The 27,974-nt window shown below is 47.9% G+C and overlaps 1 protein-coding gene and 1 long non-coding RNA gene across 8 annotated transcripts in view; both read left to right on the top strand.

The window, feature by feature from the left end:
- The first annotated feature begins 4,547 nt into the window (after positions 1 to 4,547).
- Positions 4,548 to 16,716, top strand: LOC309521211. The gene is made up of 3 exons (XR_014214568.1): positions 4,548 to 4,869; positions 8,070 to 8,176; positions 16,304 to 16,716. It is a non-coding gene; the product is annotated as an uncharacterized lncRNA (long non-coding RNA).
- A 10,588-nt stretch (positions 16,717 to 27,304) lies between these two features.
- SMTN (smoothelin) overlaps positions 27,305 to 27,974 on the top strand; it is an 82,029-nt gene continuing 81,359 nt past the window's right edge. For all 7 annotated transcript variants that reach the window (XM_082203081.1, XM_082203082.1, XM_082203086.1 and 4 more), the window contains exon 1: positions 27,305 to 27,438. The gene's annotated coding sequence lies outside the window, so the exon portion shown is untranslated. The remainder of the gene's footprint in view (positions 27,439 to 27,974) is intronic.

Here is a 27,974-nt window from a genome sequence, read left to right on the forward strand (position 1 = left end):
ACCGAAAGAGAAGCAAACATTGAGGTCTTAGTCACTCCGCTCAAGTTTCACGTTTTACAGTTTAGTTTTTTAAAAAATCTCTGCAACACCCATTATCTGTCTGGAAAAAGAACTCCGTAATTGCAGAAGAAGAATGCCAATAACGTCAGTGCACAGGTGAATGGCAAGCCCAGCCTTATACCTTTTCAAATCCTCAGACTTCAAAATGTAATTGCGGTCCCAAAATTGCTTGCTTGCAATTGCAAAGTGGACGCTTCTAACAGGTTTGAAAGGAACCAAGTTTCCCTCTCTGCTTCAACAGCCTTGCAACAGATCTTTTTGCAGAAGAGCAAGCTGCAATCGCAGGCTTTTGTACAATATCAAAGCCTTTTCATCCTTTCAGCCGCCCCCTACTGAACAGCCCACGGGTGACTAGATGGGGACTTCCTGCCCTGACATAGCATTCATGCATCTGAATAATAATAATAATAATAATAATAATAATAATAATAATAATAATTTATTACTTATACTCTACCCATCTGGCTGGGTTTCCCCAGCCACTCTGGGCGGCTCCCAACAGAATATTAAAAACACAATAAAAAAAGCAAACATTAAAAATGTCCCTAAAAAGGGCTGCTTTCAGATGTCTTCTAAAAGTCAGATAGTTGTTTATTTCCTTGACACCTGATGGGAGGGCATTCCACAGGGTGGGCGCCACTACCGATAAGGCCCTCTGCCTGGTTCCCTATAACCTCACTTCTCGCAGGGAGGGAACCGCCAGAAGGCCTTCAGAGCTGGACCTCAGTGTCTGGACTGAATGATGGGTTGGAGACGCTCCTTCAGGTATACTGGGCCAAGGCCATTTAGGGCTTTAAAGGTCAGTACCAACCCTTTGAATTGTGCTTGGAAAGGTACTGGGAAAAGTACTAGCTAGTTTCCTATCCTCACAACTGTCCTCCAACTTAAAGGTACAGGGACCCCTGACCATTAGGTCCAGTCGTGGCCAACTCTGGGGTTGCGGCGCTCATCTCGCTTTATTGGCTGAGAGAGCCGGCATACAGCTTCCGGGTCATGTGGCCAGCATGACTAAGCCACTTCTGGCGAACCAGAGCAGCGCATGGAAACGCCGTTTACCTTCCCGCCGGAGCGGTACCTATTTATCTACTTGCACTTTGACGTGCTTTCAAACTGCTAGGTTGGCAGGAGCAGGGACCGAACAACGGGAGCTCACGCCGTCACAAGGATTCGAACCACCAACCTTCTGATCGACAAGTCCTAGGTTCTGTGGTTTAACTCACAGTGCCACCCGTGTCCTCCAACTTACGTCAGTATTATTCTTATTCCCCATATTGCAGATGGAGGCTGAGAGACAACAGCCTATCTAAAACTACCTAATAAGCAGAGTCAGCCCTACCATTAGGCAGAGTGAGTAAACTGCTTCAGGTGGCAGATGTTGGGGGGGGGGCGGCAGCAGCCCTCCAAAGCTCCACCTCAAGCATTGCCTTCGGTTGGCTCACAGCTTGCCCTGGGCCCTTTAGTCTGGTCACAGAGGACACGTTCCATTCACCAGCACAGATTTAATCACCAGTCCAGACATATTCTATCCTTGGCATGGGAAGGAGACACATGAGGGTCCTTTGCCTCGGGCAGCAAAAGACTTTGGGCTGGCCCTGCTAGTGAGTTAATGGCAGAGGCGATCATTTGTCCAAGGCACTTTCCTGATTAATTGTTCCCACACTGATCCACTAAACCACTCCCATGTTTCAGAAATACAGTTCAGTGTGGTACAATTCTTCTCCCTGCTTCCCAGTTGTGCAAGTCTTGGATTTGGACGCAGTTCCACGCCCACATTTCATTTCTGGGATTCCTTCTCTGTATTGGCCATTTCCTGTTATAGCTGCATAACAGCCCAGAAGGCAGTATCCCAAGACTCTCCTCTTAAACCATCAGTCTCCCCTTAGGCATGCTGGGACACTCACTGAATGTCCCGTGCTGAGAGGGAGGGCAAGGAATGATAATGGTGGGTGTGGCAAGGATCCAGGAAAAATAAAAATAAAAAGAGCAGGCATCTCTGATGTCTCAGCACCCTGAAGGATGTGTGTCCTTCCTGCACAACTCAGCATATCCTGTGTATTTTGACAGCTAAGATGTTGCTATCTTTTGTACAGATTGCCTGCTAATGATCAGCTGATGTTTCAATGGGCACTAAGGGATGGAACATATTTTTTCAATGGCTCATGATGGCTGCTGGCTTCACAAGTGACCAGCCTGCTGTTTGCTTTCTGGGGATCCTGGTGCTGCATATCCTCCAACATTTCTCCCATGAAAATAGGGACGTCCTATTGAATAATAATAATAATAATAATAATAATAATAATAATAATAATAATAAAGTGCTTTTTTCTAAAAAAAATGTTTAGGGGTATTCTCATTTTGACTCAAGAAAATCACCATTTTATAGTTCAAATTGGGAAAAATAAATACAGTAAATGGACAAAAGTACAAAGATTCACAAAATGTTTAGGGGTATGCGTAATCCTGTGTCCCCCCCAGAAAAAAGCACTGATGATAATGACTAATAATAATAATAATAATAATACAGCGCCCATCTGACAGGGTTGCCCCAGCCACTCTGGGCAGCATCTAACATATATACAAACATAATAAAACATCAATTTTTTTTAAAAAAACCTTCCCTATACAGTACAGGGCTGCCTTCGGATGTCTTCTAAAGGTTGTATAGTGACTTATCTCCTTGCTTAACTCCATATCCTCCCACCAATTCTCCAATGAAAACAGGACATCCTAAGGAAATGTTGGACATTCTAGGATCAAATCAGAAACCAAGAGAGCTTCTGTAAATCCAGGACTGTCCATGGAAAATAGGGACATTTGGAGGGTCTTCGTTTCAGCTGGCCATATCTCTCTAAATGCCCTTCTGCAAGGCACAAAGAGGCCAGACTGCAAGGAAAAATTACAAAGGGACACAACATTGCCGTCCAAAAGGGCAATATTCAGAAGCCAAAGGAAGGATGTTCCTGCATTGCGGGGGGTTGGAGCAGATGACCCTTGGGGGTCCCTTCCAGCTCTACAATTCTATGATTCTGTGATTTTTGGATTGGGGAGCACTGCCTTAACTCTAAGCACACACAGACATGTAATTTTATTATTTACATTTGTTTTCAAAATCTATTGATCTTCATATTTTGATCATTTTTATTATGTCTACTGTTTTCAAAGTCTGTTTTATTTGCTATTTTTTAGCAATTATTTTAATACTATTTTATGTGAACTGATTAGCGATACCTTTTTGATTAAGCGGCATATAAATCTCACTAAATAAGAACATTACAATAAAAAAAACCAGGAAAACAATGGTAAAAAGAAGCACAGCATGTCCGTATTTTACTTTATTTTTGCAACAAGTCGAGTGAGATACATTGGAACAGCCAGAAGAGGTTATTTGGGGTCGAGTGACTCATATAATCTTAACTCAGCCTTGCCCAACTTGGGAACCTACAGATCCTGTGCATTACAGCTCTGCCAGCTGGGGTTAATGGGAGCTGCAGTTCATAACATCTGGAGGGAGCCAAGTTGGCGGAGAATGCATTTTAAAATTATTTTTTAATTGCAAGTTTATTAAGGAAATTTAAAAACCAAAGTGTGTGTGTGTGGGGGGGGAGAGAAATAATTATAAAAATACTAATGCGAGATGAGTGGGGGTAGGAAGAAAAAGAAGGAAACTCCACCGAAAAGCTCATATTCTGTAATAGATTGTGAGTACTTCGACACCATGCATTTAAAGAACTATGATACCACTCATAACAGTAATGGCGTCCCCCCAAAAAAGAATCCTGTGAATTATAGTTCGTTATGGGTGTGCATGTTGCTAGGAAAGCCCCTCATCCCCTCACAGATCTACAGTTCCAGAGTGGTTTAACAACCAATGCTTCTGCCCAGAGAACTCTGGGAATGCTAGCTCTGTGAGGGGAATAGGGGTCTCCTAACTCTTTGCGCCCTTAGCAAACCACAACTCCCAGGATTCTTTGGGGGAAGCCATGATTGTCAGAATTATATAACAGTGCTTTAAACGAATGATGCAGCCCTGACCTTCCAGATTTGGCAGTACAGTCGTATCTTGGTTCTCGAACACCTTGTGACTCGAATGTTTTGGCTCCCGAATGCCGCAAACCTGGAAGTAAGTGTCCCGGTTTGCGAACTTTTTTTGGAAGCCAAACGTCCAACGGGGCTTCTGATTGGCTGCAGGAAGCTCCTGAAGCCAATCGGAAGGTGCGCCTTGGTTTTCAAACATTTTCAGAAGTCGAGCGGACTGACGGAACGGATTCTGTTCAAGAACCAAGGTACGACCGTATATATCTCTTAATGACCACAAGGGCTCATCAAATCCGTCTTGTCCTTCAGACCAAAAGGAGATGCTGGACAATTTGCCTTATTAAAATGCTCCCATTCGCTTCAACCCCTGCCAATGGCATTTTGTAAGGTGAGAAAAGGTCAGAGATCTTATAGGCCCTGTTGCTGGACCCCTTTTTCCACTGCAGAGGAGATGAACTAGGCTTAAGGACGGCAGCCTTGACGGCATGCGAGAACAGGCAGCAAGTGAGGCACATGTGACTCAGCCTGTGTGACTCAGCATGTGAGGCTGGGCAGGATGTGAGGCAGTCCCGGCTCCCATCGCGCATGGTGTTGTTGTTGAGTGACATCATAATCCAGACAAAACAGGACTCTTTGCAGCAGTTTGCTCTCGCACACAGACAGGAAGTGTAGTCCTCAAGAGGCACAGGAAACGGGGAAGGCCTGGAGTCCTGGAAAGGCTGATAACTCCCACATTTTCCCCTTGACGGAAGTGGGGAGATGGGGTGGCCGCTTGTAAGACGTGCTTGAAATAGCTTGGTGGTGTTCTCTCCTTCTACTACTTCTGACTTGGCATAAGACAGCCCCCTATGATTGGGGAAAGGCCATATCTAAGTGGGAGAGCATCTGCCTTGCAGAGCCGTCTTTCCCATAGGGCTTAGTGGTGCGTTGCACCAGGGCGCCGGCCTCTCAGAGGCGCCCCAGCGAGTGGGGGAGCTGCGCAGCTTTGCCAGTGGCCTGCCCTTTCTCTGCACGCCCACCAGCTGTGCCCTGTCAACCATATGGTTGGCGGGCATGCAGCTTACTTCCTAAGCCTCCGCAGGAGGAGAGCGATCCCCGCAGAGGCTTCGGATGGAAGCTGCACCCCGCCAACTATATGGCTGGCGGGCACGCAGCTTCCCTCCCAAGCCTCTGGAGGGATTGCTCTCCCGCAGCGGCATGAGGGAGAGTTGCGCACCCCCTCCTGCATGGCTGGCAGTGCACATCTTCCCCCCCCACTATCCATGGTAATTTGGGGGTGAAGAGCATGGCCAGTGGTCAGGGATGATGGGAGCTGGAAGATGAGCAAGATCTGGAGAGCCACAGACATTCCCCAAACAGCTTCTGACTTGGTATGAGACAGCCTCCTATGATTGGGGACAGGCCATATCTAAGTAGGAGAGCATCTGCCTAGCATAGAGAAAGGCCCAGGTTCAATCCCCAAGACATAGCCAAGTAGGGCTGGAAGTGCCACCTTCCTGAAAACCATGGAGAGCTGTTGCCGGTCACTGACAACACTGAGCCAAGGGGACCGATGGCCTGACTTCCTGCGCATCCCACAATTTGTATGTTGACAAGCTGGAATGTGTACAGAGGAGGGTAAACAAGATGATCAAGGGTCTAGACCAAGGGTTGTCAACCTGGTCCCTACCACACACTAGTGGGAGTTTCAGGATTCTAGGTGGGCGGCAGCGGGTTCTACGGCACAAGCTGAATCCTTCTTCCATCGAGCACTGGTGGGCGGTCAGGAAATTTTACCATCAAGAAAGATGTATTAGTGGGCGGTAGGAATAAAAAGGTTGACTACCCCTGGTCTAGAAGATAAGCCTGATGAGGAACGGTTGAAGGTGCTGGGTATTTTTAGCATAGAGAAAAGGAGATTGAGAGGAGATATTGTTATAAGAAAAACTGTTCCCTTTCCCTTATGGGGTATTCTGGAGCCCACAAAGAGCCCTTAAGTGGGTTCCCTATCGGTAGGAGAAAATAACAGAGGCCAACCAGAAAATATTGAGAAGCAAAGTGGCTAGTAAGCTTGATCTTTATTCAATAAACTGTTGCAACAGGGTCCCCACTCACCACACGCAGGAAGGAGGTGAACCCTGAGCAATGGTGTGCAAGCCCTTATATAGACTTTTGAAATTGCCCACCCTGTAGCCCAAGACCACCCCCAAAACATCATACATACATCACAGAAGGAGGTGGTCTATAGCAGAAATCCTGTCTGCCACGATACCTGATAATGGTTATTGATTGCATTACCTGGGTAGCCTGGCCATTCTTTCGTGATGGTTACTACTTTAGTTCCTGAATCCAGGTCACAGACTCACCCAATTCATACACAAATACACCCTTAAGACAGGATTTGCAAGCAAAAAAGCAATGGGAAGGCTTTCCCCATTTGCCTCCCTTACTGCAGAGGAATATTTGAGGTCACTGGGAGAGTCAAAATGGCTTCAGGATTGCTCTCTGGTACTATTTCAGACACACGGTTCATATATTTAGATATGTGTGCATTTATGAATATTTATTCTATATTTGAGACCTTAAAATTCCTATAACATCTCGTAACCCTGGAACGTTCAGCTTTGTCTAAATTCATGGATTATGAAGCTATCTGTGGCTCCTAGCCATGATGGTTGAGAAAAGGGCAACCCAAAATTATGCAGGGGGTTGGGCAAATCCACTAAGTGGAAAGGTTGCAGTGTTTGGGAATTTTTAAAGTTTGGAGGACAGGTAAGTAAGAGGCAACATGGTATAAGTTTACAAAATCACGGGGAAAGGGGGGGGGGAGAGAGAGAGAGAGAGAGAGAAGTTTTTCTGCCTCTCTCGTAGCACTAGAACTGGTGGACGTCCAAAGAAGTTGGATGTTGGACTATCCAAGACACATAAACACAAGTCCTTCTTCACACAGCACATAGCTGAACCACGGAACTCATTCCCAGCAGAGGCAGTGATTCCCCCCCCCCAACTTGGATGGCTTCAAAAGAGGATTGGACAAATTGATGGAGGACGACTGTTGATGGCTGCTGGCCAGGCTGGCTATGCTCTGCCTCCGCAGCTGGAGGCAGCCATGCTTCAGAACGCTACTTGTTGGAAATCACAGGAGAGTCTTGTGCTCAGGTCCTGCTCGAGGGTTTCCCACAAGGCATCTGCTTAGCCCAGGCATAGGCAAACTCGGCCCTCCAGATGTTTTGGGACTACAACTCCCATGATCCCTAGCTAGCAGGACAAGTGGTCAGGGATGATGGGAGTTGTAGTCCCGAAACATCTGGAGGGCCGAGTTTGCCTATATCTGGCTTAGCCACTGTGAGAACAAGATGCTGGACTAGGTAGGGTTCCTTTGGCCTGATCCTGCAGGCTCTTCTTCTGTCCTCATGCAAAGGCACGGCATGTGCTCGGAACTAGCTCAGCACAGGACCCATAAACAGGGAGGTGCGTGTAGGACTATTTGGGAAACAGGAGCAGGAAACAGATGGAGCCAACACTTCAGATAACTAATCTAATAGATAAACAGGGCATGTTTTAATAATGGACATGTACAGTAGTTGGTTAAGGGTGCTGAGAGTTGTTAAAGGTAAAGGGACCCCTGACCATTAGGTCCAGTTGTGGCCGACTCTGGGGTTGCGACACTCATTTTGCTTTATTGGCTGAGGGAGCTGGCATACAGCTTCCGGGTCATGTGGCCAGCATGACTAAGCCACTTCTGGCGAACCAGAGCAGCGCACGGAAACGCCATTTACCTTCCTGCTGGAGTGGTACCTATTTATCTACTTGCACTTTGACATGCTTTTGAACTGCTAGGTTGGCAGGAGCAGGGACCGAGCAATGGGAGCTCACCCCATCGCGGGGATTCGAACCGCCGACCTTCTTAGGAGACCCATATACTCCCCCCCCCAGAGATACAATCAGAGCTGCATCTAGGGACTGGCAAAATTGACCCCTCACTGGGGGCGCAGGTCTGGGGCGTATGCAAAAATCACCTATGTGTGTGATGATGTCCCACCGCTGTTGCAGCAAGATCAAATGTGTGAGAATCTTCCCATCCTGACACCACAACACAAAGGTGAGCAGTGAAGTGATTTCTTTTTGGGGGGGGTGGGCATGGGGAGAACAGATACAGCTCCTTGCCAAGGGCACAAGGGACCCTGGGAATGCCTCCGGCTACTGTTCCCAGAGTTTCCTGAGAAGAAGGAGTGATGGTTAAAGCACTTTGGGAAGTGTAGTTCTGGAAGGAGAATAGGGGGTCTCCTAGCATCGCTCAGCACCCTTAACAGACTACAACTCCCAGGGTTCTTTGTGGGACGCTGTGGCTTTTTAAAGTGGTATGATAGCTTTTTAAATGTGTGGTGTGACTGTAGCCACACAAAGAGGAGCGAGCAAGTATGCTGGCTTGCCCCTGAAATTGTGGGGGCCGTGTGCTGTGCACATGTCTTGCAACATGCCAATGTCACTTGCACATGCCAGGCAATGTGCTGGCATGCTGTTTGCGTGCTGGACAGATTGTGATGCGAGCACACTGCACGGCGTGCGCAGGTGAGTTGAGCATGTTGCGCCACGTGCACACACGGCCGCCATAGAATTTTGAGGGGCCCAGCCCCCTTCTTGACAATTTTGGGGGTCCTTGCCCCCCACCCCACAGATGGAGCCCCTGTGAGCAAGAAAGACGCAGCTGAGAGTCTTGGTACAGAGTGGTCCATGCCCCAGACAGAAAAGAAGTGGGGCAGCTGTCTGCTTGGAGGGAGAAGAGAGGGAAACAGAACCGCCCTGACTCTCTTCTCCATCTTCGCCTTCGTCTTCTGTCTCGGGTGTGGCGCCTCTGACTCCCTAGGGGGATCCCAGCCAGAATCTTCTCTCGCGGGTGTCGTCTCTGTGTCTCACAAGGGAGGCCCGAGCAAGATTTTTGATGGTGGTGGCAGTCTGGCATTCCTGCGCAGGTTTTGGTGGCATGCCAACTCTGGTAAAGAAATGAGTCTCTTTCCCATTGAGCTAGAGGCCTGAGCAGGTTGGTAAGTCAGGCCCATGAAACCGGGAGAGAGAAAAGTCAGCCTTCTGAGGTTGCGAGCTGTTAGTCCTGTGCCTGTATCCAAGTGCATCTAATCAAGAGAAAGGGAAGAATGCTAGCAGACAGACAGGAGCACCCCACCCCAATTTCAGTGCTCCAAGGTCTTGGCCCAAGAAGGGGCCTGAAGTTGCAGTGTTGCATTATTGTGATCAGCGGCTTGAATGGAAACTTGCAAGGTTTCTCAGGTAATTGCAAGACATTAACGTAGCAATGTTTGCCCCTTTCGAAAGACGAGTTATCAGACTGTGCATTGAGGAGGGGGCCTTAGCTCAGTGCTAGAGCATCTGCTTTGCATACAGAAGATCCCAGGTGGATTACCTAGCATCTCCAGGTAGACCCCTGCTTGAAATTCTAGAGAGCCACTGCCTGCCAGTGTAGAAATACAGTGGTACCTTGGTTCTCAAACTTAATCCATTCCAGAAGTCCGTTCCAAAACCAAAGCGTTCCAAACCCAAGGTGCGCTTTCCCATAGAAAGTAATGCAAAACGGATCAATCCGTTTCAGACTTTTAAAAACAACCCCTAAAACACTGCGTTGATGCAAAATAAATGGCAAAAGCACCAAATATAAGCTCCAAATATCACCTCAGAACACTGCAATCAGAAACAGAAGGTTTGTATTACAGTGGTGCCCCGCAAGACGAATGCCTCGCAAGACGAAAAACTCGCTAGACGAAAGACTTTTCCGTTTTTTGAGTCGTTCCGCAAGACGAAGCTTCGCAAGACGAAACGTCTTGCGAGTACTTGCGAGTTTGTTTCCTTTTTCTTAAAGCCACTAAGCCGTTAATAGCCGCTAAGCGGCTAATAGCCGCTAAGCCGCTAATAGCCGTGCTTCGCAAGACGAAAAAACCGCAAGACGAAGAGACTCGCGGAACAGATTAATTTCATCTTGCGAGGCACCACTGTACAATGGGGGGACGCAAATGAGCAGTGCAGCAGGAAACACAGGGGGGATGCAAATGAGCAGTGCAACAGGAAACACAAGGGACTCAAAACTGAGCATGTTCGGCTTCGAAAAAAAGTTTGAAAAAAGTTTGAAAACCGGAACATCTATTTCTGGTGTTGAAGCGTTTGGGTTCCAAGTTGTTAGTGAACTAAACTGTTCGAAAACCGAGGTACCACTGTACTGAGGTTGATGGGCCAAGAGTTTATCTCTGTATAAGGCACCTTCCTATGCGTCTGAACACGAGCTAAAGTAGTGCATGAATAGCCACGGTGTCAGTGAAATGCACTCTGTGTATGCTCTGAGGAGCTCTGTCCCTTTACGTGTTCCATTCTGTCGTAAGGCTGAGCCCCGGGCAGAGGAAGAGAGACAAGGCTCAGGAACACAGCGCTTCAATCCAGCCTTCCGTCTCCATTTCAGCACTGCCCTCAGGGCACAGTCAGCAAAGAATCTCTCCACAAACTCTTGCAGCTGCCAAGCAGCAAAGGGGAGCCAACCTCCTGTTCTCAGGAGGAGGAAACAGATCTTCTGAATGCCAGGGGGGGAAAGAGAGACAGCTGGATCCTTTCAAAAAACACAAACAAGGCCATTGAAACGTCTGGGCAAATTGTGGTGGGGCCTGACAGTCCGTTTCCTAAACCGAAACCCTCGAGTCGAACGGAACCACCATTTCACTGAAGCAAGAAGCCCTGCAATCCAGCTTTGATGATCTAACCGTATGTGTTTTTCTAGATCCTTCTAGGAGGCAGCGATACCCATTAACTTGGATGGCTTTAAAGGAAGATTAGACAAATTCATGGAGGAAAAGGCTGTCAATGGCTGCTAGGAGGGGAAAGGGCTCTTGGGCTTCAATCCTGCTTGCAGGGTTTCCCATTGGAGCATCTGGCTGGCTGCTGTTGTGATGGCCTGGGATTCAGACTCAGAGGCTGAACCTGAGGAATCCCAACCTGCACAGGAGTCCCCGCCTCCAGAACCAGCTGAGCCGGGGCTGGGGCTTGAGCCTGAAGGGTCCTCACCTGTGCTGGATCCTCAGGTGCAGGCACCAGCTGAGTCTGCTCTGGCTCCTGAGGTGATGGAGGACCCATTGCCTGCAGGTGCTCCACTCTCAGCCCCGTCCGAGGAAGCTGAGGTTGCCTCTGGGTCCAGTAACCCTCCAGCCTCTCCTGAGCTGCAGAGGCTCAGGGCAGAGAGGCAGTGGCGTAGCGTGGGGGGTGCAGGGGGGGCCGGCCGCACCGGGCGCAACATCTGGGGTTAGGGCAAATCCACGGGTTAGGGGGCGCAAATCCACGGGTTAGGGGGCGCAAATTACTTGCCTTGCCCCGGGTGCTGACAACCCACGCTACACCACTGCAGAGAGGCGGAGGGAACTAAGTACCCGCAGGAGGAGTGTTCACCTCCAGGCCAGGAGAGGCGAGTCACCTGTGGACCAGGGCCACCTTATGCCTTGGGGCAGATAAAAGCCAGCCAGCCCCAGTCCCAGGTTATGGGAGCAACGTTGTTGGTAGCCTGTCTCTGCCTGCACCCTGTCCTGCTTCTCTGCCAGAGCTCCTGACCTCACCCAACTCCCTGCCTTGGACCCAGCTACAGCTTTGATGGACTGCCTCCATACTGCACCCTCAACCTCGGACTGGACTCGGACCTCGCCTCACGGATAACCCTTGGGACCAGCACAGCTGTGAGAACAGGATGCTGGACTAGATGGGCCCTTGGCCTGATCCAGCAGGCTCCTCTTCTGTTCTAAACATAGCAGAAAGGGTCTCAAGATTGCAGTGGGCTGTGGCTTGCTGCTTTGAACTGCTGCCTGCACAGGCCATAATCCAACAGGTGAAGCTTCTTCTTCTTTTAATCGTCACTGCATCTCCATTCCAGGAAAGGACAGCAGATAAAATGATAGATTACAACAGACCGAGAATGATATTCACAAGCAAATCTAAAATTGGCTATTATGATGTACGTTTTATAGCATTGTAACAACAACAACTACAACAAAAACCTATGAAAAAATATTAAAAAAACCTGACTGTCAAAGGAAAACAACACTGTGGAAATAGAGCATGTCTGGAAAATCAAGACAATTCATATAATCCTGATTTTGGTAACAGCTCAGGGCTTAGTTCCAAAGGAAAACTGTTTCTGCTTAATGCAACACAAAAAAGCTGTCATTCTCCAGACTTCCTATATAATCAGGAAATTCCTAAAGATCTCCTAACTCCACTCTTGATGGAACGCCGTGCTGGATACCACAGCTCTGTCTGAGCAAGAAATAGAGCTCTGAACAATATAAAATAGGGATGGTGATAAATTATACTTTTCGTTTACAGTGCACTTTTGAGGGTTCAAAACACTTCACATTTGTCTCAATCAACTTTACAAGCAACCATATAGAGTAGACCAGGATGAAGAAGAAGGCAAACGTAGAGATACCACATCTTTCAGCCTTGGGCTGGGGTAGAACAGTTTCTGCTGCTAAAATGACAGGTGGACAAATTGTCAACTTCAGTTCTCCATGTTTCTTTCTTTTTTCTTTCAGTCTTAAATTCAGGTCTCCACATCTCTGCAACCATTTGTGATATGTGTGTGTTTTTTAAATAAAAAAATAATGAAGAAAATTCACCAGCCTTTTAGTGGAAATTTCTCTTAATAAATATGTTTTTGTACACAGTTTTGACTAAAATGTATTCTTGCATGCAATTTCCACTAACATAATGAATTTTTTTTTGCATGTCCTTTTCACTAATATATGTATTTTTATGTTCATTTTTACCCTGGTATAGGTTTTTTGTACACTTGGCCGGAAAGCTGCATTGCAAAATTTGGAGAAGTGCGAATTCCCAAGGGTGGCTGCATTATGCTTTGTATATTGTTTCACGAAGTACCAACTGGGTAGGTTTGCCTTTAAACGCAAATTGACTCAAATTTGACCCCTGTGCCTACCTACTACCAAATTAAGCGTTAAGCCATCAGTCTTGCTTCTTCCTGACCCTGTGTGAGAGGCAGATGAGATATTCCAGGATGAGAGAGGGTGGGGGGAGAAATGGATGCCCTCAGGTGAGAAAATGAGAGGGCAAAGCCTTTTCTGTATAGGACAAAAGTTAAGGTACACCTGAGAGCAGTGGCGTAGCGTGGGGGTGCAGGGGGGGGCGGGCCGCACCGGGCGCAACATCTGGGGGTTAGGGTTAGGGGGCGCAAATCCATGGGTTAGGGGGTGCAAATCCACGGGTTAGGGGCACAAATTACTTGCCTTGCCCCGGGTGCTGACAATCCACGCTACGCCACTGCCTGAGAGAGGAGTTCTTATTTTTAAAAAATCCTTTTTTCTTTTCATTCATTCTTTCTTTTTATTATTTTTGGTTTAGATTAGTTTATTTTTATTGAATTATGAAAAGTATTAATAAAACTTCTTTTTTAAAAAGGTCTTGCCTCTTCCCCTATGCCTTGGGGTGAGGCGGGGTCACTGCCTTTTAATTTAGTTTTAAAGCACGGTGAGTGTACATCATTACGGGCTTCCTTAAATTCCTATCCATAAACGGTCTGACTCAGCAGAAGGCAGCTTCCATGTTCCTGCTGCCCCCAGTTATCAGCCTCTCAATATCAATTCCTGGGGCAAAATACACTCATGCTCTGCTTTTGTGCTTCCCAAAGGCATAACACCAAGCACATGGAATGGACAGGCCTTTAGCCTGACATCAAACAGGGCTCAGCTGATGACTGGGAGTGGCTGCCAAGACCATATAAAACCAGTCCCGAAAGACCTACATTGGCTCCCAGTACGTTTCCGTGCACAATTCAAAGTGTTGGGGCTGATTTTAAAGCCCTAAACCAGGGTCAGCAAACTTTTTCAGCAGGGGGGCTGGTCCACTGTCCCTCAGACATTGTGGGGCGGCAGACTACCGTATTTTTCGCCCCATAAGACGCACCGGCCCATAAGACGCACCTAGTTTTTTGGGGGGAAAATAAAGGAAAAAAATTTTATTTCCCCCCCCCAGGTGCGCTGTGCTACACCAGGAGCTTGGGGCGTGCGGAGCTCAGCGCGCCCCAAGCTTCTGCGTGCGCGCAAGCAGTCCGCTAGCCTCCCAGGGCTCCCCGTGTTTCGGGCGACAGGCTGCCGCCCCAAGCCTCGCGCACCCGGTGGGACCTCCTGCCGGGTGCGCGAGGCTTGCAGACACTCGCCCGAAGCAGGGGGAGCCCTCCGGAGGGCTCCCCCTGCTTCGGGCGACAGGCTGCCGCCCCAAGCCTCGCGCACCCGGTGGGACCTCCTGCCGGGCGCGCGAGACTTGCAGGCATTCGCCCCATAAGACGCACCCCGATTTCCCCTTCATTTTTGGAGGGGAAAAAGTGCGTCTTATGGGGCGAAAAATACGGTATATTTTGAAAAAAATATATGAACGAATTCCTATGCCCCACAAATAACCCAGAGATGCATTTTAAATAAAAGGACACATTCTACTCATGTAAAAACATGCTGATTCCCGGACCGCCCATGGGCCAGATTTAGAAGGCAGTTGGGCAAGATCCAGTCCCCGTGCCTTAGTTTGGCTACCCATGCCCTAAACAGCCTCGGCCCAGTATACCTGAAGGAGCATCTCCACCCCCATTGTTCAGCTCCGAGGGCCTTCTGGCGGTTCCCTCTCTGCGAGAAGCAAGGTTACAGGGAATCAGGGAGAGGGCCTTCTCGGTAGTGGCGCCGCCCTGTGCAACACCCTCCCATCAGATGTCAAGGAAATAAACAACTATCCGACTTATCAAAGACATCTGAAGGCAACCCTGTTTAGGGAAGTTTTTAATGTTTGGTGTTGATAATTATAGTGTTCTTCATATTCTGCTGGGAAACCCAGCCAAATAGGCAGGGTATAAATAATAAATTATTATGATTATTATTATGTTTCCATCCACAAAGAGAAACCAACCACCCAGGAAATGTGATGCACCTCCATGAGACTTAATGGACGGCAAATAGGGGCCTTGTGCCAGCTGGCCATTATAGAATCATAGACTTGTGAAGTTGGAAGGGACCACGAGGGTCATCTAAGTCCACTGCAGGAATCTTTTGCCCAACACTGGACTCAAACCCACAACCCTGAGATTAACAGTCTCATGCTCTACCGATTGAACTTTAAGAACACCAGTTTAAGAACGGGTGCCCGAGTCTGATTTCTCCTCCTCTTTCCTCCCTGTCCCTTTCCCCTTGTGTATTGTGTTTCTTTAGATTGTAAACTTGCAGGAAGGAGCAACGGTCTTGCTTTAATTGATCATATGTAAGCCTTTTTGACCAAAGAATGGGATGTAAATGGAAATAACAATACACTGGTATCTCTGGTTGTGAATGGGATCCGTTCCGGAGGCCCATTTGCAAAATGAAAACCCCGCAACCTGAAACGCCGTATCTGCACAGGTGCACGGCGCGATTTAGCGCTTCTGCGCATGTGTGAGCGGCGAAACCCAGAGTTAACCCTTTCCAGTAATTCCAGGTCGCTGCGGGACACAACCTGAAAAAACGTAACATGAAGCAAACGTAACATGAAGTATGACTGTACAGTGGTACCTCGGGTTACATACACTTCAGGTTACAGACTCCACTAACCCAGAAATAGTGCTTCAGGTTAAGAACTTTGCTTCAGGATGAGAACAGAAATTGTGCTCCGGCGGCGCAACGACAGCAGGAAGCCCCATTAGCTAAAGTGGTGCTTCAGGTTAAGAACAGTTTCAGGTTAAGAACAGACCTCCGGAACGAATTAAGTACTTAACCCGAGGTACCACTGTACTACTGCTGCTGCTGCTGCTGCTGCTGCTACTAATAATAATTGTTGCACAGTGCAATGAGGACACCTCCATCTCTCCTTCCTTGACTCTGGAGGCAAACGGGTTGTGTCTGGACAGGCAAACTTTGACAGTTTGATTTTATTTGCTGATGTCAGATCTGCCGCTGCTGTTTTATGGAGTGATGTCATCTTACGTTGTCCCAAGCTGAGGAGGAGAGCAGATCCCATGTACCTACAGCCTCAGCTAGCTGGCTCTCATGAGCCAAAGTATGCAAGGTTTCAACTTGCACCAAAAACCTCATAAATTTCCTGCTGCTGCTTCCTCCTCCCCTCTGCCTCCTTAACAGAAATAGCAAGCTCTTGACGACCTTCTCATCCTGTGACAACACTTCTTTCTTATTTTTTAAAAAATTCTTCCTAATTTTAGGTGACATCTGCCCTCGGTCACAAGAACAGCAAGCACTCCTTTTCGGTGGATGGATTTGCAAGAGGGTGTCATTGACCCCCTGAAGAAATATGAACAGGGCTGGAGAGCCTGAAGGATACCAGAGCCGTGAGCCATCGGCCTACTCCTCCACGTGCAGAGGAAAGGATCACATTTGCTTGCCAAAGGAGTGCAGGGATTTCTTTTTTTGGTAGAATTTGCAAGCCAAGAGGGGAGAAGGTGGTGGAGTTGTGGATGGCAGCCCCATTGCCTGGAGGGGGAGGCAGGCGGCCCTCAGAGATAAGGGCTGCAATTATGAAAGAGAAAGATGGATGGATGGAAATGAGTCGCGTGTGGAAAATGTGGGTCTTTGACATCTCACTGTATCCTTCATAGGAGCACAACAAACTGCCTTAGGGTGATTCAGAACCTGGGTCCATCCCAGCTTAGAATTTACCCTCCAACATTTTTCCGATAAAAACAGGGATGTCCTATTTAACAACTACAACAACAACAACAACAACAACTCATCTGACTGGGATGCCCCAGCTACTCTGGGTGGCCTCCAACACATATAAAAACATAAAAGGTAAAGGGTAAAGGGACCCCTGACCATTAGGTCCAGTCGTGGCCGACTCTGGGGTTGCGGCGCTCATCTCACTTTACTGGCCGAGGGAGCCGGATTTGTCCACAGACAGTTTTTCCGGGTCATGTGGCTAGCATGACTAAGCCACTTCTGGCGAACCAGAGCAGCGCACGGAAACGCCGTTTACCTTCCTGCCGGAGCAGTACCTATTTATCTACATGCACTTGACGTGCTTTCGAACTGCTAGGTTGGCAGGAGCAGGGACTGAGCAACGGGAGCTCACGCCACCACGGGGATTCGAACCGCCGACCTTCTGATCGGCAAGTCCTAGGCTCTGTGGTTTAACCCACGGCGCCACCCGCGTCTCATATATAAAAACATAATGATATATTAAACATTTAAAAAACTTCCCTATACAGTCATACCTTGGAAGGCGAAGGCAATCCGTTCCAGAAGTCCGTTCGACTTCCAAAACGTTTGAAAATCAAGGCATGGTTTCAGATTGGCTGGAGGAAGCTCCTGCAGCCAATTAGAAGCCTTGGAAGCCCCATCGAATATTTGGCTTCCAAAAATAGTTCACAAACCAGAACAGTCACTTTCGGGTATGCAATGTTCAGGAGCCAAAACGTCCGGGAACTAAGCTGTTTGACTTCCAAGGTACAACTGTAGAGGGCTGCCTGTCTTCTAAAGGTTGCATAGTTATGTATCTCCTTGGCTTGGGGGTCACATAACTCCATACCCTCCAACATTTCTCTGATGAAAATAGGGACGTCCTAAGGAAAAGCAGGATCCAATCAGAAACTGAGCAGCTTCTGTAAATCCGGGACTGTCCCTGGAAAATAGGGATACTTGGAGGGTCTGGGATTGTCTACCCTGGGGTTAGCTAAGAAGGTGCCCTCCAGACTGTCAGGGTTGGGGTCCGATGCAAGTCATCACAAAGAGCCAGTTGCCAGTGAAGTTAACTCTTTATTCAAGGAAATAGTATACAACTTGGCAACACTTCCCAGTAGGTCTTGCCCCTGTGGAGCAGTTGCCAGGACTGGAAGCCCCTATCTTCAACCCTTTCTAAGATTTCTCCTCTCCCAGATGATTCTCAAGCCGTCTTAAGCTGTGTCTGCACACCTCCTGGTCTGCCCTCCTCATTATTCTGTGCATTCTTGGGGACTGGGGAGGAGGGCAGCTTTTTGCAACAGGAGGGGGAGACTCTCTGGAGTCTTCAGAAGCTTCTTGACCCCCCCTCTTTGCTTCAGCCTTGGAGTCTGAACTGCTCCCTGCCACCAACTCTCCCTGCTCACTAAACCCTGTTGCCCCTTCAGCATCAGCCCCTCCTCCCAATCGTCTCCTTCTGTCCTCTCTTCAGTGTCCCACCACTAATCCCCTGGTTCTGAGCCTTCCTCCTCTGGGGATTCCCTTGGAGGTTCCTTGGCTGGTGCCTCCCACCACTCCTCTTCGTCCAGCCAGTCCCTGACACAGACGTTGTTAGACTTCAACTCCCATCATCCCTAGCAGCCAGCATGGCCACTGGTCAGGGATGATGGGAGTTGTAGTCCAGCAACATCTGCCGGGCATCAGGTTGACTACTCCTGGTCTTGAATGGGCCAGTGGTGCTTCCCAAGGCACATCTGTGTCTCTCCTAATGTTGCTGAACTACAACTCCCATCATCCCTTGCAGCCAGCACAGCCAATGATCAGGGATGATTGGTGTGGAGTCAAATAAAAGTTTTACATCCCTGGTCCAGCTCCTTTCAAGGTTCACCTGGGTGCCTCTGTTGACTCGGAGAATTCCACATCATCCCTCTGCAAGGCTTCTCTCCTGGGTGCTTGTCAGGCAGCGACTGGGGGGGGGGTGAGAAGCAGGGAGGAAATACCACAAGAATTTCCAGCACCCAGACCAGTCCTGAAATAGTTAAGGGGCCAACTTGTGTAGCGAAGAACCTGCCAGATCAAGATTACACCCAAATTTGGGGGTTTTTCTGGTGCTGATCGAAGCCCAAGAGAGCACAAGAGATTTCCATGATGTGTTTGGTTTTGTTTTTCATTCCATTGGAAACAACTTTCCTCTTTAAAACAAACAAGCCTCCCTTCCATCTTCCCTGCTGCCAAACACCATTGTAGAGCAGAGTTTTTTTTGCAAGGGGAACAGGGAATCAGAAGGAAGTATGGAAATCATCTGGGTCAAGAGTCTGAGGAGGTGCCTGAACTGTTTCCCAGCTTCAGGGAGCAAAGAGAACAGACCCTCTTGCCACCGGGCACAGGGCTGGTTGCTTGCAGTGTTGACCTGGCAGAGTGTGAAGTGGGGAGCTGGAGGTAGTTTCTTCTCTATTATTAATCAATAAATCAATTGGAGGTAACTTTTCCCTATTCAATCTATCAGTCAATTAAATTTGTATACTGCCCTTCAGCCAAAGATCGCAGGATGAATCACAACATAAAAATACAAAAAGGAGAACAGAAATCGCACTATAAAAACAAAAACAACCCCCCCTAAAAACACACACAAAACACACACCTCTCAAAGGCCATAGAAAGTTATTCAGTCAAAGGCCTGGTTAAAGAGAAATGTTTTCGCTTGGCGTCTAAAGATTTGCAATGAAGGCACCAAGTGAGTCTCCCTGAGGGGAGCAGCCCTCAAATGGGGAGCCACCATAGAAAAGGCCTGTTCTCGTGTTGCCACCTTCACTTGCTTTAGCCGGCCAGTCAAAGCCGTTCCCGGGGTGCGGCTACTGCTGTTTGCTGACAGCTTCTAGGAGCCGCAGGTGAGAGCTGAGTGCAGGATGGGGACCAAAAGTGGACAAACTACCCCAGAAGGAGCATGATGTGTCCCGCACCAGAGGTACTACTCTTATCATTCTAAGTCTGTGGCCATCGCTGCATCGCTCCAGTTTTGAACTCTCTCCTGTTACATATTTATTTGGTCCCTTCCCACCCACTGTGATCTGGAACACACAGATTGCAACGCTGGGGCTTGCTGGCTGCATGAACTTCTCTTTCAGGTGGGGCTTGGCATGGCTGGCTCTTCCTTCCCTCTGGTTTGATGCCCTTGGCAGGCTGTGTGGAGTCCCGGCGGAGAGCAAAGCTGGACAGCAGATGGGAGTCACAGCCTGGCAACTCGTCATTCTCCCAGCCCAGACTGTGTTTACTTGTCCTAAAAGTGGAAACTTGGAGACCTTATTTTGGGTATCAGACATGCCTTTGGCTGAAGGCTTTCAGGCCTGGGACTTACAATTGTGGGATTTTGGACACCTTCCCTGGATTGTCCCAAAGATTCTGGGATGGGCTGGAGGCAGGGCCTGCATAAGATGGTATGGTGCAGAAAACCCTAAAGGTAACACTCATCCTTTCCGCTGAATTATCTTCTGCGGCTGGTACCCATTGCAGCTGATGGGGCACAAGGCAGGGAGCCTGACAGTAGGTGGCGCCAGAGCTGAAGAAAGGCGGAGCCAGCTAATTAGTTTTGCCTCCACCCTCCTCCCTGCTGTGTTCTGCAAGGTTTGCACTGACACTAAGGAGGTATCCGGAGCCAGGTGTAGGTCAGCCATTTAAAAGACACCAGTGCAGTGGAACCTTGGTTCTCGAATGGCTTAGCTGACAAACAAAAACCTGGTGGTGTTCCAGTTTTTGAAAGTTTTTCAGAACCTGAACATCCGACGTGACTTCCGCTTGAGTGCAGGAAGCTCATGCAGCCAATCGGAAGCTAGGCCTTGGTTTTTGAATGGTTTTGGTTGTCGAACGGACTTCCGGAACAGATTAAGTTCGAGAAGCAAGGTTCTACTGTATCAGTGAACTCTTTCTTTAAAGAAACAGCTCAGTCATGGAGGTCACAGCAACCCTTCCCAGTAGGTCTTGCTCCAAGGAAGCAGTGGTGAGGAGGTTGTGCCAAGGTCCCTGTTTTCCCACAGCTGCCTAGGTCCCCTCCTTTCCAGGTCCCTGCCAAGCAATCAGAGACTGTTTCTGTCTGCAACCAACCTCTCCTCTGCTCTTTTCATTTCTCTGTGTGTTCTGGGAGACTGGGGTGGAGAAGAGCTGGTAGCAGCAGGAGGGGAAGACTCCCTGGGTTCCTCAGCAGCCTGCCTCATCTCTATGTCCTGGCCCCCCTGATCCTCCCTGGCCTCTGATTCTGGACTGCTCTTCAGCTTCCGACACCTCCTTCTCCCCCCAGTCTGCTCCCTCTGACTACTCATCGTTTCCCCACCACGAGTCTCCTGGCTCTGAGCTTTCTTCCCCTGGGGGTTCCTCAACTGGTGCCTCCCAGGACTCTTCTGCATCCAGCTAGTGGCCATGATGGCTATGCTCTGCATCCATCGTCAGTCATGCTTCCAAATCCTACTTGCAAGGAGCCACAAGAGCAGGGCAGGAGAAGGCTATTGTGCTCAGGTCCTGCTTGTGCTATGGGCAGAACCACAGCTATGGAGGGAGGGCAAGCTGGGTTTTTTTGCCCCAGATGAAGCCTGCAGAGGAGGGACGCGGGTGGCGCTGTGGGTTAAACCACAGAGCCTAGGACTTGCCGATCAGAAGGTCAGCAGTTCGAATCCCCGCGACGTGGTGAGCTCCCGTTGCTCGGTCCCTGCTCCTGCCAACCTAGCAGTTCGAAAGCACGTCAAGGTGCAAGTAGATAAATAGGTACCACTCCGGCAGGAAGGTAAATGGCATTTCTGTGCGCTGCTCTGGTTCGCCAGAAGTAGCTTAGTCATACTGGCCACTTGACTCGGAAGCTGTGTGCCGGCTCCCTCGGCCAATAAAGTGAGATGAGCGCCGCAACCCCAGAGTCGGCCACGACTGGACCTAATGGTCAGGGGTCCCTTTACCTTTAAGCCTGCAGAGGGGCACCATTGAGGCTCCTAGCCTGTGTGTGTGTGTGTCTGCGTGTGTGCGTATGTGTGTGTACCAAACTGGGCCTTTGAAATAAAGCCTAGTTTTGCCCCTGCCCCTGGGTGGCGACTGTGTGAACAGGTGGGGGCCGGATCCAGCAGCAGGCTCATATGTTCTTCCCTTCATCTAGGCTTGCCATAAGTCAGGAAACTTCCTGACATGTCCTGGATTTCAGGTGTAAAAATGGCATGGGGTGTGTGTGGTGGTTTTGCCGAATCGGCAAAATGTCGGGAAAATGGCAAGACCATGGAAAAAGCAGTGGAGACAGCTCAGAAAGCGTAAAATCACTATTTCATCGGCCACCGATATCCTTGCTCACAGGGAGAAGCTTTTTGCACCTCTCCTCCATTCAGAATGAAAGGGAGGGTGTGCGTCTAATCTTGCCATCCAGGGCCCAGGTCCAAACCCCAAGGCTATCAAATAAGAAACATCTACCGCTTTTGCCATTGTCTGGATAAAACGAACAGCCGGCCAGTGAAGCGAGCGAGCGAGCAAGCAAGCAAGCAAACAAACAAACATACAAAATGTTCCAACTGCGAGATGAGAATTTAGGACGGATGAATCAGGAGGCAGAAGTACGGTAATTCAGGGAACAACAGTCTCTGGATAGGGCTCTTACAACACAATAGCCTGGGCTGGAGGTGCAAGATCTGTATCAATGCAAGTCTTATCAGATCTGAAAAGCATCATCTCTGCAGTTTTCGCTGAAGGAGGGGCTAGCAATCCCCGCCTTCTCACTTGCCCTGCAGCCAGGAACAAACTAGAGGAGCTTGCAGTGAAAGGTCAAGCAGGATGGCCCCTTCAGATTTCGGTGAGACTGAGGAGGTCCCTCCTCTTAGAGGCAAGTCCAAAAAACAGAAGCCTTAAGGTGAGGGTCAGTGACCTCAATTCAGCCAAAGGCTTCCACAACCTTAGCTGTTCCTTTGACTCCCAGTAGCGCAGAAAAACAAAGAAGGTTTCAACTTGGGGACAGGGCTGGTGCCTAGCAAAAATCCCCCCTATCCTCAAACACTAATTAACACGGGAAACAAGTCATTATCAAGTGTTGTTGTTTTTTTTTAAAAGTTTTTATTTATGCTTTTCAAATTTATACATTTCATTAATGTTATAATCATTTTAACATTTCAAAGTCTGACTTCCTTCCCCCTCTTTCTGCGGTTCCTCAAATTTATTATTTTAATATCTTCTGCATATCCAAATTTGTTTACTTTGCTCATTTATTCATCTACTTTAAATATATACTCTTATGAAACTGCAAGCTATTACAATAATCCTGCCAGTGTTTTTATCTGTTTGCAATTTATCTGTAAATATTCAACAAACCATTTCCATTCTTTTATCAAAGGTTTGTTATCTTGATTTCTTATTCTTCCGGTAAGTTTCGCCGTTTCTGCATATTCCGTAACTTTTTGTATCCATTCTTCCTTTGCTGTGAGTTCTGCTTCTTTCCATTTTTGGGCGGGTAACATACATGTATGTAGTATGCAGTCACATACATAGATTTCTATACAATTTCGGTAGCTCTGTCCATATAATTCCCATTGTCGTTAACAAGTGTTACAGTATTTATTTCCATTCTAGCTGGCCATGATAGGAACTTCTATTTAACTTTAGGAAAATGGACTCCAGAGTTTGCTTTTTCCTCCTTCCTCCCCGTCCTATTTTCTGGGGGTGTTTGTTGCGTTTTAGGCAACACCCCCCCCCAGGGGATCTGACAATGTCCTCTTTTAAAAAAATATTTTATTTTCATTTTGTTAACAAAATTTTTATACATTCACATCATTTTCAAATTTTGCACTCCTTGAATTACTTGGATACCTCAGAACTCCCCCCCACACACATTTCCAAATTTTCCCGTATTTCTTTGCATCTAATTGCATTTTTCTAATCCATTTTGTTTCTCCCCCCGCCACCCTTAACTAATATTACATTATACATGTTACAATAACCCTGCTAATGTTTTGAGGTATACACAGTGGTTTTAAGATATTTTCTAAACTTTACCCACTCTTGACTGAATTTCTTGTCCTTTTGGTGCCTGATCCTCACGGTCATCTTTGCCATTTCGGCATAGTCCATCATCTTGGTTATTCATTCTTCTTTAGTTGGGACTTTCTCTCCCTTTCACTTCTGGGCAAGTAGCATTCTTGCGGCTGTTGTCGCATACATACCGGTAAATAGTCTTTTTAATTCTTTTGGTATTTCATCTCCTGTTAACCCTAGTAAAAAGGCTTCTGGTTTTTTGATAAAAGTTATCTTAAACATTCTTTTAAATTCATTGTATATCATTTCCCAGAAGTCTTTTACTATTTTACACGTCTGCCACATGTGGTAAAAAGTACCTTCTTTATCTTTACACCTCCAACAAAGGTTGGAGGTATTTTTATACATTTTTGCTAGTTTTACTGGAGTCAAATACCAACGGTACATCATTTCCATGTAGTTTTCTTTCAATGTACAACAAGCCGTAAATTTTAAATTCTCTTTCTATAAATTAAAAGATATTTTTGTAACCCACATCTTTTGCCCGGTGTATCATTACAGCTTTAACTTCTTCATCTTTAGTGCCCCATTCTAACAGTAGCTTACACATTTCCGATCAGATTTTCTCATTACTCTCCAATAATTCTTTTTCGAACCTTGAAAATTCTTTCAGGGCATAATGTCCTCTTTATCAGGTCATTTTCCTTCGCACTTGGCTGCTTCCGGCCTTGGTAACTGGCCCCAGCCTTCCTCCCTGACCCCAGCACTATCTCATCACAACACAACCTTTGGGGAGGGGTGTGTGTGTGTGTGCGCATGCGGATGATTTATTGCCCCATATCTGATTGTTCCACAATGGCTGTTCCTCTCCATTTCTTGTTGGTTTAGAGATCCGGTTGTCACAAGCCAACGCACAACCGCTAAAAGAAGGTGACAGAGGTCAACACAAGCACCTCAGAAGAGCCTGATGAGCCAGGCCAACGGCCCATCTAGCAGAATTCGAGCAGGATTCGAGCACAAGAGCACTTTTCCTTCCTGTGGTTGCTAGCAAATGGTATTCAGGACATGGGTGGCACTGTGGTCTAAACCACTGAGCATCTTGGGCTTGCCGATTGGAAGGTCGGCGGTTTGAATCCACTCAACAGTGGTGAGCTCCCATTGCTCTGTCCCAGCTCCTGCCAACCTAGCAATTCGAAAGCACGCAAGTGCAAGTAGATAAATAGGTACCACTGCGGCGGGAAGGAAACAGCGTTTCCGTTCGCTCTGGTTTCTGTCACAGTGTTCCGTTGTGCCAGAAGCGGTTTAATCCTGCTGGCCACAGGACCCAGAAAGCTGTCTGTGGACAAACGCCGGCTCCCTCGGCCTGAAAGCGAGATGAGCGCCGCAACTTCATAGTTGCCTTTGACTGGACCTAATCATTCAGGGTGTGTCATTTTGTCACCTCCCTCAAGGATGACACCCGGGCAGGCTGCACCCCCTTTCCAACGCCTCCTGGGTAGAGACAGCAGAAGTTTGAAGAAAGAGAACAGGCAACCGTCTGTATCTTGTGGATCAAGCCAGAGACATGTAAGGAAAACGGCTCTGCTGGGTGATTGTGATGATGAAGACACTCAAACTCAGGACGAAAGGGAGAAACAAGCTAAGAGGAAGGCACATTTGGCAAACTCTCATGGTGATCAACTCCCGCCCGGAAACCTATGTCCGCACTGTGGAAGGACGTGCGGATCCAGAATTGGCCTCCACAGTCACTTACGGACTCACTGTTAAAACCCTGTTTATGGAAGACAATCTTACTTGGCTACGAGTGATCACCGAAGAAGAAGAGGAAGAGGAAGAAGAAGAAGAAGAAGAAGAAGAAGAAGAAGAAGAAAAGAAGATACACACATACACAAACCTCACATTGAAAGGACATGGCTTCCCCCAAAAGAATCATGGGAACTGTAACTTGTTATGGGTGCTGGGAACTGTAGCACTGTAGCTGCGATTCCTGCACTGCAGGGGGTCAGACTAGAGGACCTTTGGGGGCCCCTGCAACTCTACAATTCTATCATTCTATGTGGGGAAACTACAGTTCCCGGGATGATTGGGCGAAAGGCATGTGCTTTAAACGTATTGTGCATACGTAGCTTTTGACAGGGATGGCTCCCCGCTCTTGCCTCACGGGGAGGGAACAGACGTGCAAAACACAGTATTTATGACCAGTGTACTTAAGCTTGGCTACCAGGCAGCACTGAAATGTGCCAGACACATAGCAAATAGCTGCTGGGACCCTTAAGCCCAAGGTAACCAAATTCCAGACAATTACATTTGCTTGTTTGTGGCAGAGCAGCCCTTAATCCTTGTTCATTGTCAGCAGCACAATGGCTAGGAGCAAGCAGGAACTCCCTAGCTGTCTGAGATGCCTGCTGCTGTTCCAGGATCCCCTGCCATCAATTGTTAAGTTGTGGTTTTTAAAAAAGAAAAGGACTGGAGGCACCTTACAGCTCATATAGCCCAACCCTCCTGCCGATTTCTTACTATTTAACAAAATTTGAATATTGCTGGATTGTCACCCAAAAAAGCCCTCAAAGCTGCATACAAGAAATTAAAATGATTGGTAAAAACAGTGAAAACCGAGCAGCTGAAAACATAGAAAAAGCATATTAAAACCCTAACTATCCCAGGTCTGTTCATTCAGTAGATCTCTTGCCAGTGGTATGGGTCACAAATTGGGCTGAGAGTTTAAAGAACACACAGAGTGTGTGGAAAAGAGTCCTGAGCACACTGCTTTTTTGGGGGGGGCTCATTAACTGTGAACCCCAACATATGGGAACCCCGTGTTTGATGTATCAATTTCTCGGTTTGTGGGGAGCTACAAAACGTGGGGGTGTTTTGCGGCAAAACAACTTCAAAACTTTGGCACAGGTTTGGAGGGGATCCCTAATTTGGGGTTTCATAGTTTGTTTGTTTTTGAAATAATTTTTATTTTATTTTACAAGCGTAAAGTTATAACAATACCAAATACATGTTCATGTTTAGAGATTTCTCTGAATCTCCAGACTTCCCACCATCCCCTCCATGGGTCCTAGTCATGAAGGGGAATACTTACTTGATTTGATGCTTGATTATCGCTCTTCCAACAAAACTAACAACCGATAGCAAAGTGTTAGAAAATAACATATACAGAACCTCTACTTACTGTAAATGACATTCCCATCAATATAACATTATGATCATTTGGAGGGGAACTATATGCAAAAAGCAAATAAACAAGGCAATTCCGCGATAAGATACAATAACTCTAAGCAGCTTGTCAGAAATGGCTGCTAAGTACCTTTAATTTCAATTTCTCTTAAAAAACGTCGTTCAAGCCAGTCTTGTCCTCAATCCCGGGGTGCCCCCTTGAACTACAACCCCCAGCATGCCAAGCGGGGAAGGCGGGCTTACAGGCATAGGGGGCGTGGCCACCCAATTGAATTGAACCAATAGCGCAAGGCGGAGAGCTGTTACGCGAGCGTTCGGAGCCAGATCCGCCCTGCGATTGGTCCCTTCGAGAAAATCGGGGCGGGGTCTTGAAGGAGGAGGCTGGGATTTGGCGGCGCGGCGCGGGTTGCTGGCTCAGAAGTGCTTCGAGAGCCGGAGGGAGCGGATCTGTATCGGGATTTGAAAAGTGCATAGGGGCAGGGCTTGGCTCCTGCATGGCTCTGCCGGTTCTGCCGAGGTGCGTGCCTTGTTCTTGATTGTGTGTGAGGCGGGAGGGAGGGAGTAAATAGTTAATCCGAATTAATGTGAGCGGAGGGGGGAGGTGAATGGCTAATCCGGACTGGGAAGGGTGTGTTGCCAACCTAAAGCGGGTCTTTATTGAGAGGAAGAGAAGTCAACGGGTTAACTGGATTCGGGAACCGCAGTGGACTAGATCCGGATTGCAGAGGATGTGTGAGGCTAGTAGATCCGGATTGAAGAGGATGTGTGTCCCAAATCTGGACAGCGCGTCTGGTTTGTCGTCTGTAATCCTGAAAATGGGTGCGCAACTTGGACATCGGTTTCAGGAAAGGCTACACGTTTAAGCGCTACTAAAGAGATGTGCGTGTGCAATGAAATTCCTTAATCTGGATTAAATGGGATTTCTCACCCCACACCTCCCTCCTATACTTGCTGTTCACTTCGGTGTTGCTGCCCTTTCCTGACACCTGGTTTTGGGCCCCTGAAGTACCAGGTACTGTCGTTGTGTGTGTGGACATCAGTTGGCACTTACCT

The sequence above is a fragment of the Podarcis vaucheri genome (assembly GCF_965113315.1).
Source record: "Podarcis vaucheri genome assembly, chromosome: 16".
NCBI classification, from domain to species: Eukaryota; Metazoa; Chordata; class Lepidosauria; order Squamata; family Lacertidae; genus Podarcis; species Podarcis vaucheri.